General features: G+C 37.6%; 1 protein-coding gene across 3 annotated transcripts in view; it reads right to left on the reverse strand.

Moving 5' to 3' along the window:
- TRAPPC9 (trafficking protein particle complex 9) overlaps nt 1-19,451 on the reverse strand; it is a 546,185-nt gene that overhangs the window by 289,712 nt on the left and 237,022 nt on the right. The gene's annotated exons all lie outside the window — the stretch shown is intronic.

The raw sequence follows: 19,451 nt of genomic DNA on the forward strand, positions 1-19,451 counted from the left end.
TAGCTTTAAAAATATTTTAAAATATTTTTAGATTAATATTGTCAGTGCTTCATAAACTGAGAAACAATGATTTCAAGTAAAAAAATAATTTTATATTATTTAGAAGCTTTGGTAAGGTTTTAAAATATGTAAATATAGAAGGGGGGGGGGTTCAGCATTTTTTTTTAACCTAGAAATTTACAGAGTCTTTTCATTCATCTAAATCTAGATTTTATGGACTAAGAAAAAAATGTTAATCAAAATTCCATGAATCTCCACTTCTTTGTAGAATTCTTTCACAGATAATAAAAGCTCAGAAGGTAATGTTATTTAAATTTCTGCAAGACAATTTTTCCTGTTAAAAAATGCAAACTGCAAGGTAAAATTCAAAGGAACCAAAACAGAAAACAACGATTTGAGATCTCTTTTATGAAAACTACATATTCTTTCCACTCATTGATTAGATTTTGCTGGCTATATTAAAAACATATATGTAGGCATATCTAGATTTAGGCAATCCCAGGTAGGAATCAGTCTTATTCTCCACCTTTATGGGGGAAAAAAAATATATATTTTCACTTCCAACTTCTGAGAGAGTTGAAATTCACTTGTATATAGATCACCAACATGGTTTTTTTTAAAACCATCCTGTCCAACCTGGTTCCCAGTTCCTGTAAAGAAACCAAAAACCCCAAATACACAGAGGACACACATATTCCCACACAGGCATCGTTAGGCAGTTTACAAAAACCCCAATTCTTTCCTATCCACAAAGAACAATTTAACATAGCAAATCTCACAGTCATATTATCCCAAAATGACAGGTTAGAACTACCCAACAAATTGTACCCTAGAATTGTGCAGTAGTTTTATAAACCCTCCCATACACAGCTGAAAAGCCCCCATGCTTCTGACGTGCTGATTTGCTCTGAGTTATTCAATTATACAGGTATAAATGGATTATAGGGGTTAATATTAAAACTGGGAGCATATATTATTAAAAATGGGTTTATATATCCTATACTAAGCAAATAATACTGTAAATATACTAAGCAAAGATTACACAATATGCTTTGTTCTGAAACTAATCTTTTTATACACAAGATTTTCCTTTTTATTGCTTACTATTCTCCATTTCTTTTCTTCCATGCAACTAAAAAAGAGAGACCATCAAGCACTAAATTGAGGAATAAAGCTGCAGAGATTATTTTACTCCCATTTATTCCCATTGAGCCTCCCTCAGGGATATACAAATTGGAAATTGCTAAATTATCATCTAATAGGCAGAAACAACGTAGGCGAGACCAATTAAGTAAAAGGCAGAAAGTTGTATTACACATGTAATTAAATGAAATTCTTTGACTAGACTGCATTAGAAACATTTCCCAAAAAGCACAAAACTTGACTTTAATCAGCACATGACACACTGTATGACATGTCACTAAAATGGCACATTAAGAGTTTTGATTTTACTAAAAAGAGCCGTTTTCTTAATTGTAAATCAAGTTACTTCCAGGTGGTAAGAAATGGGCTAAACAGCAGCATTCCTTCATAAATATACAAGATTCTAATGACACATAATTGAGTACAAAGTCATAAAAGAGTAGTTTGGTTTTTGGTTGGGGTTTTTGTTGGGTTTTTTTTTCAGCTGTAATATCCTTCAAAGAGGTACCTGCACACATTTTTTCAGTTAACTGTTCTCTTACAGAAATCCATATGCTATCACAGAATGCAGGAAATGACTAAATCAAATCACCACCTTAATTGCCAACCGTAATGTGAGTGACAATAAGTAGGGATAATTCTGGTTTCTAATCATGAATATCATAAAAAGAATAATGCAGTGCAAACAGTTCTCATTTAGAAGCTTTCAGGCTCTCCACCTCTAGCCATTCTCAGCATTGAGACAAACTACTGCTCGCTGCAGGCACCAGCTCAGCAGCGCCCAGAGCCCCGTCCTTGTGTCACTGCATGGGCACTCTGGTCCAGCCCCTGGCAGCTACTTCAGGAGCTGGAACACAGGCAGGGATCAAAACATACTCCGTAAGGCAGATGCAAGTGCTTCTACAAGGCTACTGAAACTAGAGAAGGAGGAGAAGCAACACTTAGCTCTACCCACAGTGCTTTTCTACATATTTCTTTTCTGAAAATTGTCTAAACCAATCAAAAAGTAAGGCATCTTCACCTCAGTTTAAGAACAATACAATAGGATTTAGTTAAATCAATAATTTTTCATCTCGCTGATAATGAGAGTATCACATACGGATTAACAGGTCTAAGCACAAACTGCGTGTTAGAATTAAGTTAATTCTGCAATTGTTCAGCAAACAAGGGGGGCAAACAGTTTCAAAAACCTGGGATACCTGTATACCCTAAGCCAAATCAGTGTTTTCCTTCAAGCAATTCCCAATAACTCACTTTTTATTTACCTATTTTTATGTTATATTTCTTTACATAATACCATTTCAATAGCAAATCTGTGGCCTTCTGTCCCGAGAAAGTTCCTGTACTATTGGAACATATTTGCCAAGCACTCTTAGAAACCCTGGTTAAATCACTCTTTCATTATTGGACATGTCAGTTTATTGTTTATTTCATAAATGTACACTAAAATGGAAGGCTTGGGAAGGAAATCAAGTGATTTGTTTTCTCAATTGAACAGTATGGAAATGCAGAAAGCAAAACAACCTCGTGGTTTAGATTGCCTTAGGAAAAAAAATAACCAGTTTATATCAAAAGAACAAACAGCTTACTTTTTAAAATGCTTGCTTTTTTAAGATGTTGTTTGTGTAAATCAGTTCCTGTGCACGAGGTATCAAAAATTAGTAAGTTTGCATAGTTGATAGCAGCACTGAGAATAGTAAGAGGAATATTGAAGACAAAAACCAGGGCTTGTTTTGGTGAGAGTGTTTTCAGGACAAGTAGTACAGACATAACCAACTGTCTAATGTCACTGTGTTCTTGAAAATATCTTTGTACAGAAGTCCAGCCTGCACAGTCTCTCAGATAATACCAGATAAAAGACAAGAAGCTCTCCTTCAAAATTACAGATGGCTGGCTCTTTCCAGAGAGGAGACCTAACATCAAAATACAAGAGAGAATACAAGAAAGAAGTTGACTTGAAACCACATAGAACAGCCTGTGAAACAAACAGTAAGGAGTACTGACATAAGAATATTTCTCATCTAGATTTAGATTCCATGATTAAAGCCTGCATCTATGTATTTATTGCCTGTAGTCACCGTTTTATCAGCAGTCACTAATCACTCCATAATTTCATGAAATTCTCTACTTCATATTAAAGAGGTCATGACTTGGAATATTCTTAATTAAGTCCCATTCTAGTCAAGTCACTGTGTATTCAGAAGGAAAATAAGTGACAGTTGAAATTAGCTGCTAGTGAGGCCCATCTAAAGGCATGCTTTCCATTAATATATCGAGGAGAAAAAATGAAATATTGGTAAAGTAGGATGTATCTATTGTGCCTGATGCTGCTGGGCATGGCAGTGTTGCTGTAGGATGAGATAAGTCAAGGATTGCTCATGAGTAATACAAAATACGTTAATAAGAAGGAGTTCAGAGCATTATTTACAGAACATAGCACAGCCTATTATTTAAGCCTGTGAATATTTTAAAAAATATCTCAATGACTTAAGACAACCTTCACTTTCTAAGTTTACTTTAGTACTTACAAATCTAAATACAAATGAAGAACAGGACTTCAGCTCACGACTTCAAGCATGACGCATATGTTCTCCTATCTTTAAATTAATGTTTCTGAACTTCTTAACTTTTACCTTTCCTTTCATTTTACATACATACTTTGCTTTTCCCTCCAATGAATAATAAATAATATACAATATAGAGTGTACTGCGTAGGAATAAATCTAAACTGAATTCAGGGGGGAAAACACAACTGAATTGTTACATTCATGTCAGGATCCAAACCAGTAAAATCTGATCAAGCCGCTAAAAAGACAACACTTATAACAATAACAAATATCAAATATATAAACAAAAAAACCCCAAACCCTGAAGATTTTCAATTAATAATGATGAAATATTTACTAAATCTACAGATGTCACTGCATTCTTTGACTCCCATTTCTTTCAAAGTTCAGCAGATTTAATAATGCAGCTTCAGGGTGAAAATTTTGATTGTTTCATGATTTTTACTGTCATAAGCCTTTCTAGAAAAAATAAATTACTCTTTCTGACAGCTTTAGCAGATGTAGGTTTACTGATTTCAAAGTACAAAAATGTTTTATGTTTTGATGTACTCTGTTTATTTCAGAGAAGAAATCGTCTATACTCAATCTCAGTTCTATTAATAATTAAAATGATTTCTCATAATACAAAAGTTCTCAAAAATATAGACAAATCTTTACACAAAACTTTAGCCCTGTCCATAATCCTCATTGCTTAAACTAAGTTAACTTGATGGATAATAATCCCCTGTTTAATGTGCATTTATATTCAAAAAAAACTATCTTACAGTTTATTGGGTCAGTGACTCCAAATCAAATTACTCCCTTCCAGTCTTCCAATCCCCACACTCAGATTATTAATGTTTATAAATTTTCTCCCATTCATCACTATCAATAACAAGTTTTTCCAAAGTTTCTGCTATGCCCACAAGAAAAGGAAGTGCAAAGGAAGGTCAGAATTTGGACACGTAATTAGAATTCAGTTAACATTTCAGTAGATAATACATGATCCAGACTATAATGAAACCCTTTATCGTGCTCTTCCACTCCAGTGGCTAAACAGTTTTTTGTATAAAAAAGGAAGGTTATTCACGAAAAATTGGAACTTTGTAAGAGTCCACTTGAGTGTTTACATACTGGTTCCACTCACCTATATAACATAAGCTACTTTTTTAGCCTTAGCCTTATCACCTCACTTAACCCCTTACTCAAGCTATGACCCATCCACACGCTGCTGTAAAATGACCCAAAAAAAGATAGTGTACTTCCCTCACCCCCTTCAGCTTCGTGGCTCAAATTAACTCAAGTAAGTGAAACAGCTGCACAATCATCTCCAGGAATCTTTGTACCAGTTTGAAGTAATGATAAAAAATAACTCCACTTAACTTGAAGTGTACGTATCTAGTGGTACACAGACCTCCATGAACAGCCTTAGAGTTACAGAGAATCCAAACTACACGTCCTTATACCGACAGTGGTCTTGACATATGAAATACTGATTCTATTTACACAAGAACATGCAAAATATGAAAAGCACCCACCCCCAGAAGATGGATAGAAACAAAACAGTTTTCCTTGTGTTAGAATATTTCAGCCGCGGTTACCATATTTAACTTGAACCACAAAAACTTCATCATTTTCTGAAATTCAGAATAAATCTCTGTCCTTTTTTTTCTCTTTGTCATAAGAAAACAGCTACTGTAAAGCTCAATTCTTCTCAAATTAGAGTAAACCTACTGGGGGAAGACATTAGTAGTTTCTAAGCAGGCTTTCACAAGGACTGATCCTGAAAAGGATGGAGAAAAGCCAGTGGACAAAGTAGTTATTCTAACTGGCAAGGGATCTAACAGGGGGATTTACTTCAAGATAAAGAACCCTACACTTCTGTCTACGCAGGTGTCTAAATACCCATTAAAGTCAGGGGAAGGGACAAAGAGGATGGCCCCTTGAAGATCTGGGATGGCATGAGGATGGCCCATTGAAGATCTGGGATGGCATGAGGATGACCACTACTGCTGTGTATCAACAACTGTAGCCGAAGCAGGTAAGGGAGATTGATAATCCCTTTGTAGAGCTAAAGATCATTGCTGGAGCCTGATTAGGGAGTCAGAGAACCCATTATACCTTTTGTAAACTTAGTTCAAGCCTCAGAGACACTCAATTGGTACAAGGAACTGCATCCTCCCATTCTCCAGCTCTTCCACAACAGGGTTTCTTGTTGGCAAGGTACTTTGCCTCTTACAATTCTGAGGAAATAGTATCTAAGCTGAAGGATGTGCCCATTGCATCAAGCTGTGACAGAGTAATGACACTGCTTTGTCTTAATTCAGTACATCAACTGTAACAACAGATATGTTATAAATGACATGTCATGGATGGGAATAATTCCTGGTATCTCAAGGACGCAGATGGATGAACTTCAATTAAGGTAACTGCATTAACAACAAAAAGTTTCTAGGATGTTCTTGGAAAGTCCTAGAAGATGTAATGCTCTGGAAGCTCTGGGGAGAGACTGAGATTTTCCCAGAACTGTGCAATGTGGGGCTCACTGAAGAACAATGAGAGCTGCCAAAAGGCACTGATGGAAGAAATGCTCACAGACATGAGCACCACCAGAGCAGATTAAAACTATTGCTTTCCTTCTCTTGCGGCTGATAAAGTTTGCTTGACTGAGGTCCGCTTCACCCCACACTGCCAATACCTACAGGGCTATAAGGTAGTAGAGAATGTAATTCTGCTATTCATGACAGAGCACTAATCAACGACCTTCCTCAAGACTGCGTGTTCTGAAACTTTATCTTTTTCACTTGTAAAAAGGAAATGAAGTAAGGGAAATCCACATGCTTTGGGATCAAATGTCAAAAACTGAGATTGAGAGGTAGAAACAGATTGAAATAAAGGAGACCCTCAAAGCCCAACAGCTTCAAAGTCAACATCCAAAACTGCAAATCATCTATTGGGCCCAACACTATTTAGTATCTTCCTAAGTGACCTGGGTGATGGGATCAAGTGTGCCCTGATGAATTTGCTGATATCAAACTGAGTGGGGAAGTCGACACTTTGGAAGGGAGAGTCACCCTGCAGGAACACCTGGATAGGCTGGAAGAGTGGGCTAAGAAGAACATTCTGAAGTTCAGCAAGGACAAGTGTAAGGTCTTGCACCTGGGAAACCATAATCCAGGCGTGCAGCACAGGCTGGGATCTGCCCGGCTGGGAGCAGCTCTGTGGAAAGGGACCTGGGGGTCCTGGTGAACAACAAACTCAATAGGAGTGACCAGGGTGCTGCTGTGGCAGAGAAAGGCAACGGGATGCTGGGCTGCATCAACAGGGGCATCACCAGCAGAGAGAAAGAAGTCATTATCCCACTCTGCTCAGTGCTCATCAGACCACACTTGGCACACTGTGCTCAGTTTTGGTCCCTGCTATACAAAAAAGCTGTGGACAGGCTGGAGAGAGTCCAGAGAAGGGCTGCAAAGATGGTCAAGGGACTGGGCAGCCTGTCATGTGAGGAGAGGCTGAGAGAACTGGGTTTGTTCAGCCTTGAGAAGAGAAGGCTTAGGGGAGACCTTGTCACCGTGTTCCAGTGTTTGAAGGGTGGCTACAAAGAAGATGGAGACTGACTTTTTGCAAGGAGTCACATGGAAAAGGTGAGGGGTAATGGCTACAAGTTACTCCTGGGGAGATTCCGATGGGACACAAGAGGAAAATTGTTCACAATGAGAACAATCAGCCACTGGAATAATCTCCCCAGGGAAGTGGTGGATTCCCCACCACTGGACACTTTAAGATTCAGCTGGACGGGGTGCCAGGCCATCTTGTCTAGACGGTGCTTTTGCCAAGAAAGGTTGAACCTGGTGAGCCTTGCAATTCCTTCCAAGCTGGTTTTCTATGATTCTATGATATAAATATTTTTGTCTAAGCACTCAGAACACAAGGAAGGCAGTATTCTAAAGGGACAGCAAGGAAACTAGATAAATGGAGCTGCAATATCATGCTAAGAATGACAGATGTAGATGAACTCTCCGGTACCCACGTATTTTAAGGGGATTAGTTCATTCAGTACAGGAGAAGTTAAAGTATTTGGTGGCGAGCAGTTGGAAACACACACAACCTTGTTAGAAAGCGTACATGGGGCAATCACACAAAGAAAAAAAAAACCAAACAAACAAAAAAAAACCCACCTGTATTTATTTCAACAAGGAAAAGAAATGCATCAAAACCAAGCTATACAAAGAGAATGCATGTAGTTGCTATAAAGCATTGTTTCTACAGCCAGTTTTCATTAACAGAAAAATACCTGAACATCTTAGACTCTGATCAAATAATGTGTGCAGAAGCAGCAAGCTATTTTATGAGATTCCAAGGCAAGCTTCTCTCAATTCCATCAAGGAAAAAAAAAAAAAAAAAAAAAAAAAAAAAAAAGAAAGAAAAAATGCAAGTCATTGCATGGTGAAACTGCCCCCATTCCAGTATCTTATACATAAGTCTTTCTCGGGGCTAAGTTCTAACTGTGCATTTACTGAAAATGTAGTGATTAATGTGGGGATAGTGCATACTTTTTTTTTTTCCTAGTTTAAATTGCTGATTGGTACATTCAAACTTTAGGCTATTTTAGGTATAGCTGGGGTTTTGGTTTTATCCTGAAATTGCATTGTTTTTCAAAAATATCTACAATGTCAGAAATTAATACCCATTAAAACAGGAAAGATAGCATAAAGATGATACACAGTAGAAACTGCACTTGGCCTTTTTAAGGGAGAAATCCACAGAACCACAGCAAGGCAGCCAGAAACCACTTCCCAGCAAACATACAGTTGTATTGAATCATTAAGCCAACACAGGTCTTAAAAGGATAAATCACAGCTTTTAAGTGCAAAATAGAATTCAATTTTAACTACTGAGGCATGACCACGGCTTCTTTAACAATGTTATAAAAAGCTACTTGGCTTTTCAAATTTTAAAAAGTCAGTGTCACATAAATACGCTCACAAACGGTCTAAAAATAACTTTAAGCTGCCTACCCACAAGGTCAAAAGCAGCAGATGCAAAGAACTGAAGCTCTACAAAGAGCTTCCAGTAAGGAAAATGTTATTGACAACAGTGAAGGTGTTGCCACTGGTTCACAGCTATTTCTGTACAGTTCGTCAGTGTCAACTCATGCTGAGTTATACTCCAGCTAAAATGGCTTGAGATGTAGGAATAATCTCGAATATGCAGTTTAATTTATTAACTGAACTTATTAACTGAAATTAAGCCTTGGTGCATGTCCTTTCCACTCTTTACTATTGATGTACTAAAGGAGAGAAAAGACAAATCTATTTGAAATGCATTAAGGCAGAAACCACTTATTTCCAACACTTCAGTGTAGTCCAGGTTGCCTCGTTACTACTACGAACGAAGAGAACAAGTACAATGTTGATCACACTACGTCAGGAACCTTGTCCATGTGGATCTTCTAATGGATTCTTCTCCAACAGTTTAGGGACCTGAGTGATTCTGCATCAAGTTAAGTTTATGTAGCTTGCAAAAGATGAAGGATTAAATTAATCCTCCTGGGATGTGAACATCTGATTTAAGCAGTCTAAATATTTCCAACATGATGTTTCAAGCATTGTCCCATCCCCTACAGCGATACCTTTTTTCTTACTCTACTTTTTTTAAAAAATTGATGTCTTCCCTAGAAATGGACACAGAAAGTATTTGATTAGCAAAGTAACAAGTCATGGGCTGAAACAAAGCCATATGAAATAATGCAGCCTGTCAAAGGTCAAAAGTGTCTCTGATTATCCTTGACTGCATTCCCTGGGCTCAGCATTTCATTAAATAGCAATGCTCTTATTTAAAAACAGATTTACCACTGTCATGTCCTGAAGTTCTTTCATGTTTTTAGCTAAAGCTGTGTACAGAAATACTACTTTCCTCAGTAATTATATTTGTTTTTCAGTTTCAATGTTACTGGCAAGATTTGTTAAGCTTGGGTAATATAACCTAAAACAAGTCATGAACACTAAACCAGCTTTTTCTTTGTTTTAAGAATCTCCCTTCAACTGGATGAATGAATAACTTCCTGGCAGAAATTACAAAATGCCTTGAGAATTATGTATTAAATTAAATGAGGTGAATTTGACTCTTACATCCTTGAAGAAGGACAACAGTCAAACATTGATGCATGTCATAATAAATTAGGGTTTCTGCCATATATTAAAAAAAATTCTTCTAGCACATTTTGGGATAGAAAGTGTCTAAAGCATCCATTTAATAATGCCTGATCAAAATCTGCACTTTTTACTGATCATGACATTGTTTCAAGTAAAATGACTGATCATGTATTAAAAATAAGAAATATCATATATTTATGTGGGTGGAAATCTAAACAAAACATTGAAAAGAGCAAATATTTTTTCAAATAAAAGTTTTTTCTTTATATAATAGAAATAAATGGCTCTCCTCTGTACTTACATAAGGGACGACAACAACAAGAAAGCTGAATTAATTTACTTTTAACTGAAACTCAGAAAACAATGCTTTCCACAAGTCAAATTTCCATTTCCTTTCTTCATTGGTAGACGATTCATCAAACATCAGATGAGGTTAAGGCAACACTACCAGAAGTCAGGACAGGAAAAAAAATTAAAACACAATACTGTCTCTGAGAAGAAAACATAAGTGCCAGTATCCCACAGATAAGCTTCAGAGTACTACCCAACTGCAGATTAACCAGTTACAGGGAAAATGGTCAGAATTCTCTAGTGCTTCCTACAAGTCAAGATGTTCTTCTAAACTAGAAACTCTAACTCGGATACTAATGACTTCTGCAAACAGTCCTGAAATAGTCTGTCATTATATTTGGATAAGGAAATAATCAGCAGTATACTAATAAAAATCTTTTTAAAACATGATACCTATAACTAACCCTAGCAGACCAAAAAACAAATGAAGAGGCGGAAAGAAAGGAATGAGTTTTGAACTGGTATCCCAGATCAACAGCTGACTCATTTTTTGGTGAAAATAAAGCTAAGGCAACAAATAAAAGGAAATTACATGGCCAAAATGTTCCATGATTTCAATTCCATTTTTAAAGTAAATAGAGCAGCATTTTGAAAGAAAGACCTTTTGCATCACTATTTCCTAAGACGTAAAATGCAGGCTTCTGCGGCTCCACTGCATCCAATATCAATGGAGAAAATACTTAAACTACAGGTTGAATTTAAATTCCGGAGAAAAAAAAAATAGAGCAAATATAGGAGATATAGATAGATAGATAGATAGATAGATAGATAGATAGATAGATAGATAGATAGATAAAATAGCTATATATAAAAATAGGATATCCATGTGATTAAATACTTGATGGGGGCAAGGAGTAAAGAAGATGGATCTGTGATTGTGGCTGCCCCTCCCTGTCAGTGTCCAAGGCCAGGTTGGATGGAGCTTTGAGTAACCTGGTGCAGGACAACCAGATGCTCAGGCCCAGTCAGCGGGTTTATGCAAGGCAGGTCCTGCCTGACAAACCTGATCTCCTTCTACAACAGGGAGACCTGCTTATTGGATGAGGGAAAGGCTGTGGATGTTGTCTACCTTGACGTTAGTAAGGCCTTTGACACCGTTTCCCACAGCATTCTTTCTCCTGGTGAAACCGGCTGCTCGAGGCTTGGATGGGCACACGCTTTGCTGGGTAAAAACTGTCTGGATGGCCGGGCCCAAAGAGTTGTGGTGAACGGAGTTAAATCCAGCTGGCGGCTGGTCACGAGTGGTGTCCCCCAGGGCTGGGTGTTGGGGCCACTCCTGTTTAACATCTTTATTGATGATCTAGAGGAGGGGATCGAGGGCACCCTCAGTCAGTTTGCAGATGACACCCAGTTGGGTGGGAGTGTTGATCTGCTCGAGGGCAGGGAGGCTGCAGAGAGACCTGGACAGGCTGGAGCCATGGGCTGAGCCCAAATGGGGGAGTTTCACTGAGGGCAAATGCCGGGGGCTGCCCTTGGGCCACAACAACCCCCAGCAGCGCTACAGGCTTGGGGAGGAGTGGCTGGAGAGCTGCCAGTCAGAGAGGGACCTGGGGGGTGATTGACAGCCAGCTGAACAGGAGCCAGCAGTGTGCCCAGGGGGCCAAGAAGGCCAATGGCATCCTGGCTTGTGTCAGCACTGGCGTGGCCAGCAGGGAAAGGGAAGGGATCTGAGCCCTGGGCTCGGCACTGGTGAGGCCACCCCTCGATTCCTGGGTTCAGTTTTGGGCCCCTCACCCCAAAAAGGCCATTGAATGACTCGAGCGTGTCCAGAGAAGGGCAACGGAGCTGGGGCAGGGTCTGGAGCACAGGTCTGCTGGGGAGCGGCTGGGGGAACTGGGGGGTTTAGTCTGGAGAAGAGGAGGCTGAGGGGAGACCTCATCGCCCTCTACTACAGCTCCCTGACAGGAGGGTGCGGAGAGGGGGGATGAGTCTCTTTAACCAAGTAATAAGCGACAGGACAAGAGGCAATGGCCTCATGTTGCGCCAGTGAAGGTTTAGACTGGATATGAGGAAGCATTTCTTTCCAAAGAGGTTGTTGGGCGTTGGAATGGGCTGCCCAGGGGGGTGGTGGAGTCCCCATCCCTGGAAGGGTTTAAGAGTTGGGTCAACATATCACTGAGGGATCTGGTGTGGTTGGGAACTGTTAATTTTGTGTTGACTGGATGATCTTCAAGGTCCTTTCCAACCTAAACGATTCTGTGATTATGTGATAGTGGAAGGTGTCCATGCCCATGGGAGGGGGGTTGGGACTAGATGATCTTTAAGGTCCCCTCCAACCAAAACATTCTATGATTCTATGTGATTTCATAACCTTATTCATCAAAATATCAGTTTTATCTTCAAACTATTTAGGAAGACTGGAAGGGCAAAAAAACAGTCTGAAGGTTATTCCAGAGTGTCTGTCCTCTAATAGTTCCTGATTCCAGGTTAAGTTTACTAATAAATAATTAGAAAGTAATGGTGAAAAATCTTCCATTGACAACAGAACACTCCCAAACATTCAAGGGCCTGAAAAACACAGCACAAACCATTTAGAAGATTGCTCTACAGGAATAAATATTTATGTCATCTGCAAAAGGAGAGTGTTTCTATTTATCAGGGAAAGTTATGCAGAGTTGGGTTGGGTTTGGTTTGGGTTTGTTTTTTTTTTTACATTCAGGTACTTGAAAGATTGCTTGCACAAGGCATAGTTAGCTCAGAAAACATGTTAACACAGTGGAGGAGAAATGTACACAAGAACCTGTGGGATCATCTCCTGCTCATTATCTGTGCCCTCACAAAACTGGAAAGTTTTCTTGTACATTCATTTCATACTGTTGTTTCAATTAATTACACAAAAATGAATTCTCTGTAAGGAAATCTCCAACCTTTAGTTATTCCCAACATCTACACAAAATATTATTTGACAGAAGGGGAAAAAAAGGAAAACATTTTGCTTTGGAAATCTGGTTATTTGAGATGGGAAGAAGCTTAAGGTGAAGAGGTAAGAGGAAAATAGAGGTTAAAGTAGAGAAGAAGTGAGAGAAGGGTAGCAAGATGCAAAAAGAAACCCCCTAAGGAATTTTATACTGCTGATTTTTATATACGGCTACTTAATGCGCCAAGAATTGATACAAGGCAGACATAATACGTATTCCAGGTCAACACCTGAGCACAACCCAGTAGGTACATCTAATGAACACAGTCTGCAGAATTTAGCACTTTAGCACCCAGGGACAAATAAATAGATAACATGAAGACAAGTAAACTTGTACAGGTATCCTGTTCAGAATTGCCAAGTAGCTTTCAAAGTGAGCTCTGATCTTATTCTAAGGAAAGTTTTAACAGCAAAGCCCAATCACAATGATTGTGGAATTGCACTTTACTATGGCTTTTAATTACTACAGTGTTTAAGGTTGCCAATTTACTCAACAACATTCTGTATCAACAAAGCACATTATTTAAAGAGTACTTAATAGGAAACTGGATTCTAATGGGAATCTCCTGAAGTGCTAAGTTCTACCATGCAAGGAGAGTGCTGGTTCAGAGAGTCCTAAGTAAAACTAACCATAATACATCAAAATAGCTCAGATGAAACATGCATCATTAAACTTCAGATAGATGAAGAATTTGCTGTAACAGTAAAAGTTCTATTCTCTTTTTATTTGAGAAGGTCATAGAAGTTAGTGCATCTAAGCTCAGTATCATTTATCTTCTAGCAGCATCCTGAATCACTAAGACTTGGGATGCCAGATAGGCCTTTCTAAATCGGGGTTCAGGGATGACTTTCTGTTGGATTCAGAAAAAAAAAAAGAAAATCCTCTCTGATTATTCTTTCAGATAGTGGATTGTAATGCAATAAATCAACATGCAGTGCTGATAAAACACTTCCATGAACTTGAAATACTATGTTCAGTATGTGGTATCCATTCACTCTTCATTTACAGAGAGCTCGCCTCCATCAGAATTGTAAAGCTTCTTATTCTCATGTTCTCTTTTTGAGACATAAGCACATATCTGACCCTGGTATCACAGAAACACTGACAACAATCACTTCAGTAACAGAGACTAATAAAAGCTCATCAAATCTGTACTTTGCTATGGTTTCATAGAGGATTCTTGGTGAAATTCAAGGTCTCGAGCTTTATTCCTCAAAATGCTCCATATTATAAGCAGTATATCTGTAATTCTTTAATTAATACTGAAATTAACTTCATTTATCTAATGTTATGGTTGCAAATACTTTTTTTTTTTTTTAATAAAGCATTTCTTAGTGTTTACATTTGTTTCCATTAAGTTATTTTTCTTTCACACAACTCTCCAAAATTTGAAACATTTCAAAGATTAGCCATAAAAGCAAGGTTTTCTTGTGTTTATTCCTTTCTCACCATTAAATCAGAGCTTGAAATGTGTGTGTTAGCCAATTCTTCATCTTCTTCTACATCCAAGCATAACAGTGAAGCCCTATTGCTCCTTCAACAGCAGCAGCTTCTGTTGGATTAACAGGCCAAAACACTAGCTGCCTTCATTAATACTCTCCTGACAAAAAACAGGAGGATACTTAACAGACTTTACAAAAAAAAAAAAAGCTTGAAAGAGTCTATATTGATTTGAAAAGGCTTGAGGAGTATAAATAATGTCATAGTAATTAAATAGTGTCCTGTCTTTACCGCAGCTACCAAGTCCTTGACCAGTCTCATTACTACTTTTACCTAGAAGCCACCACATCATACAATAATGTGTTCTCCAATGTAAAAGGCTAAAGTAATAAAAATAAGGAGCAAATTACCAAAACAACTAAAACAATTTTCTGAGGTTATGCCAGTATGTTCAAAACAAGTTATTTTAAATCAATTGCTAAGATGAGTGCAAGTAGAAAAGACAGAAGTAATGGCATGCCATGTATACCAAACATTACATCACAGTAATTCAGCTAATTTGGATATTTAAAATTTACTTTCTGTAACTTTTACTTCTAAATCTTGAAATTTTATTTCACTCGCTAGCAACAAACGTAGAAAACTGTAATACAGCTCTCCATTATTATCAGGCCTTATCTGACTTATGACCATTTAATTCCTTATTGATTTTTTCTTTTTTTAATCATATCCAAAATGAAACTGATTCTTTTCCCTCTGAAGACAAAGCTGAAGACAAATACACAAATTTACTAAACAGCATAATAAAGACTATCATGTCTTCTTAGACAATACTCTCTGTAGGAGCAAACCCCCCTCTATTTTACCTTGACAGATGCAATTCAAAATGGGGCATGGTCCGAAATCAAAATATTGAAACTGTCAAATAAAATCACTCTTCTGGCACACCATGCAAAATTGAACCCTTTTTTTTTTCTAGACAAGAAAGATGTTTTATTGCTTTAGCAAACCAAGGTCTCAAAGATGACTCAGACTTACCCTGAGGAACTTAGAGTCTAAGAAGACAGATAAACACAAACCAGATAGACAAAGCCCAGTCTTCTAGTGTGTGTCAGAGGGGTGTCTGCAGCTGAAAGGGGAGAATTTTACTGTTGAGAACTGGAGAGCTTGTAAGCATAATTCTCCTCTTGGTTCTCTTCCTTTCTAACAAGCACTATGAAACAAGGGTCTTGTGTTTTTAAGCACACACATAGATTAACTCTGCTTTCCTGAACCCTTCTCTCCTTTGACTTTTTGCTATTTCAACCACACTAACCTTCCTGTTGCATAGGAAAGGAATGTAGGTTCCTACATTCTCACTTATTTCACTCATTTTTCTTTCTACATTTCTATTTTATTAGATTGTTACCTTATAATGAAAGTTTCTTTCCAGTCGAAGAAACCCCCACTCTTTATCTTCTCCATCCATGAATACAAGCTCTGTGCCTAAATCTGAAATGACTGTTATCCAAATTTTTAAATTATTTCCTTAGGTCAGTTTTTGATGCTCTCCAACCTAATTCCTGCTTCTTCCATTTCACAGTCTTAACAAGGATTACAACCTCATCAAGATCAAATCTGAACGTCTGCATCATTATTGTCCCTAGTATGTATGCTGTGTTTGACACAGCTGACCCTTTCTGATTTTATTTACACTGCAGTTGAGAGAACACTTTATTCCTACAAGAAAATGTCTAATTTGTGGCAATTTCATTTTTTGCCGTACTTTTATGTTTGGCTTGATGGGCTCCAATTTCAGTTTCGACTTCTGATCATCCAACCTAGCCAAAGCTCTGCCCTTGCTCTTCTCACATCACTACAATTGTCATCATGAGCCTCCTGGTCTCCTGCCTTCAACCTCACTTCTGGCCATGGACACACCTCATTTAGGTCTCAGACCAGCAACAGAATGCTGTCATATGTATTATTTACTTTAAATTATATTAAAACCCTGTAGATGATCATTATTTCTGTGCAAGATCATTACTTCTGTGTAAACATATTAGACACTGCACTTAGATGTGAATAGTTTTCATTTGTATGATCTGAACCAGACTTGAAAAAATGACAGATTTCCACGTGAGTAGCTCTTGGCATGTTTGCTTTACAGTAGACTCGGAAAAGCACATTCAATTCATTGTTAGCGTTTAATGCAAAGTCTTTGCAACTAAAGAATTGTAATTATGTACTTGTTCATGGCACTAGTACTGTCGACAATAGGTATGAGGCTAAACATGCAACACACAGCCCCCAGGTAGTCTGCAAGGCATCACTGATCACTCGGCAGGCTTGCCAGGTACTGACAGAACTTTTGGGAGCCCAAATCAAAACTAGACGTGCTTCAGTCTAACTGTTCAATTAGCTCATCGAGGTAACATATGTTAATTGAAAATTACAACTTCTCAGATTTGGTGTATGCACCTCATGCACCGAATTCTACCGAAATAATTTCCTACTGGTTTCGGTTACACACAGGATTACAACTAAATCAGTGTTTAATTGGACCTGACACATTCATTTGAGACACACGCAGTGGAGATACCAAGGCTCAATCTTTCATCAAAAGACACTACAGAGATCAGGGCTGCAGAACCTCTTCCTCTTCCAAACGGGAACTGAGACCCTAACATGCATTAAATTCCTAACAGTGCTCAAGTACGCTGGCACTGGGGGATCTTCCACACCTAAGAGATTACAAAAAATTACATTCTATCTTCCTCAGTTTTACTTTTCAATATATATGCAACTATTTTAACCAAAGTACAACAGAGTATACCCTGCTGGGTTAAATTTCCTGGTGTAAGGAATAGAATCCCATGTCCCTGGAATAATTCCTACAATTTCTACCATTTCAGTTTAAACATTTCCACAGTACTCAACACCCAAATAAGGATAAAGTATTAAAAAAGAAATTATTTCTATTATGTCATATCTGAAATTCCTTCATATGATTTTGTATGTCATGACGTTTCTATCTGTCCATCTGAATGCTCTTAAAATGATCCAAAAGTTCCATACCAAGCAGAGCAAATACTTACTATTTTTTACACTTGAAATATTAAATTTAAAATAGCTTGTTGTTCCCCCAAATCATATGTATTTAGTCCACATGACATATATCCAGGATCTGTGTTCAGTTGTAGAGCTTGGACAAAGCATCAGGGTCCCACCTCTACTGCTGTAACCTGATATGAATTGAGTGAGTTTAAGGAAGCAGGTTTGATAACACTCGACTAACACTGCTGTAACTACTCAGGTATTAATAACAAACAGTTGCAAAACCATTAGACACTCTTCTAATGAACTTGTGCAGTATATAAACTTATAGAACTTGTCCTCTAAGAAAATAAACATGACTGATTCTGTGATTCCCTACTCAGAGACCCTCAAACAAGTACACTTGACGTGCAGGACTGGAACATGCTGAGGTTTCCAAGAAGCCACAGCTGGAAAACATTAGTTATCAGGATACTGTACCCTGGCAGATGTTGAAGAAAAGCACGGATGGAAGCCTCCTGTTGGAAAAGCAGCTAACCGACTGCTAAATATATGTGACCAGTACATAAACTGAGCAGAACTCTGACACAACCTGTTGCAGTTACCCATGACCAAGAGAACAGAGACAAAGTAATTTTTAGACTATATGTGGCAAATTAGCCACATGGATGTCTCCACTTCAGAAATGAGTATGCAAAAATCAGTCACTCTGGTACCCTGTAATGCTTTACCTGTAAAGTATTATCTCATCATCACTAAAGGAAAATATCTCTAACGCTTGTGCTTCCTCCAGTATCCTGCCTGTAAAGGCTTAGCTGTAATTTGGATGCAACACAAATGTCTTCTAGTAAATAAAGTAATTTTGAAAAACTGAACATATTTTATTCTTGATCAACATCTATTCAGTTTACATGCACATAAACTATTTTTAATTTTTCTTCAATAAAACAAAGCAAAATATTTTACCTCAGAAGAGGTTACAAAACAAACACAAATTTTATTTTAACAGTACTGAGACAGCAAAGATATCTCTTAGATTTTAAGAAGAATTAAAACCCTAATAATTTTTGGTCTCAGAGATCAGACATGACCTACAGGCACAGATGTAATTTGAAAATTACAAATGTCTTCACAATTAATAAATTAAACTTTAGTTATGAACCTCCACTTAGTTTCTAGTTACCATATACCACTAAAAGAAAACTCTGAACTGAACAAGTAACTTCTGATTTTCCAATATGCTTCCAATATTACTCAAATAAAGACTAGGAAAGTTAAGGGATATACGAGATGAAAAAATTCAAAAGCCTCCAGTGTGAAAAATACAACTTTGAATACATATATATGCATACATATATAATCTACAAAAGAGTAAGACACCAATCTCTGACATAGATCAAACCTGAACAGAATGGATTATAGGGAATTGCAGAAAGCACCCCAATTAAAATGGAGATGCCAATACAAATTTTGAGAAGATCTGATCATGATGAAAATCTCCCATTAGCGACTTAAAACTGTAATGTGTCTTTGCTAGTGTGGAAAAAAAAAAAAAAAAAGAGATAGGGAAAATGACCCCATGAAAGCAAGGGAAACAATCTCTTGCTTTTCTGGATCTAGACAAAAAGACTGAGTAGATTTCATGTCCAACCAGCAACACCAACAAAAGCAATAATGATCAAATCAAAGAAACTTAATATTGGAAATATTAGTTCTTTGAAAAGAAAAAAAAATCAAACAAAAAATCCTTTAAAAATATATTTTTTTAAAAGAGAGAGATTTGAAAAATAAGGGACAAAAAGTCATTCGGCTGGACCCCAGAAGGACCAATTTTTATTGGGCTCTGGGTATTTCCTGGATCA

The sequence above is a fragment of the Athene cunicularia genome, assembly GCF_003259725.1.
Source record: "Athene cunicularia isolate RWA chromosome 2 unlocalized genomic scaffold, athCun1 chr2_part1, whole genome shotgun sequence".
In the NCBI taxonomy this organism is placed as follows: domain Eukaryota; kingdom Metazoa; phylum Chordata; class Aves; order Strigiformes; family Strigidae; genus Athene; species Athene cunicularia.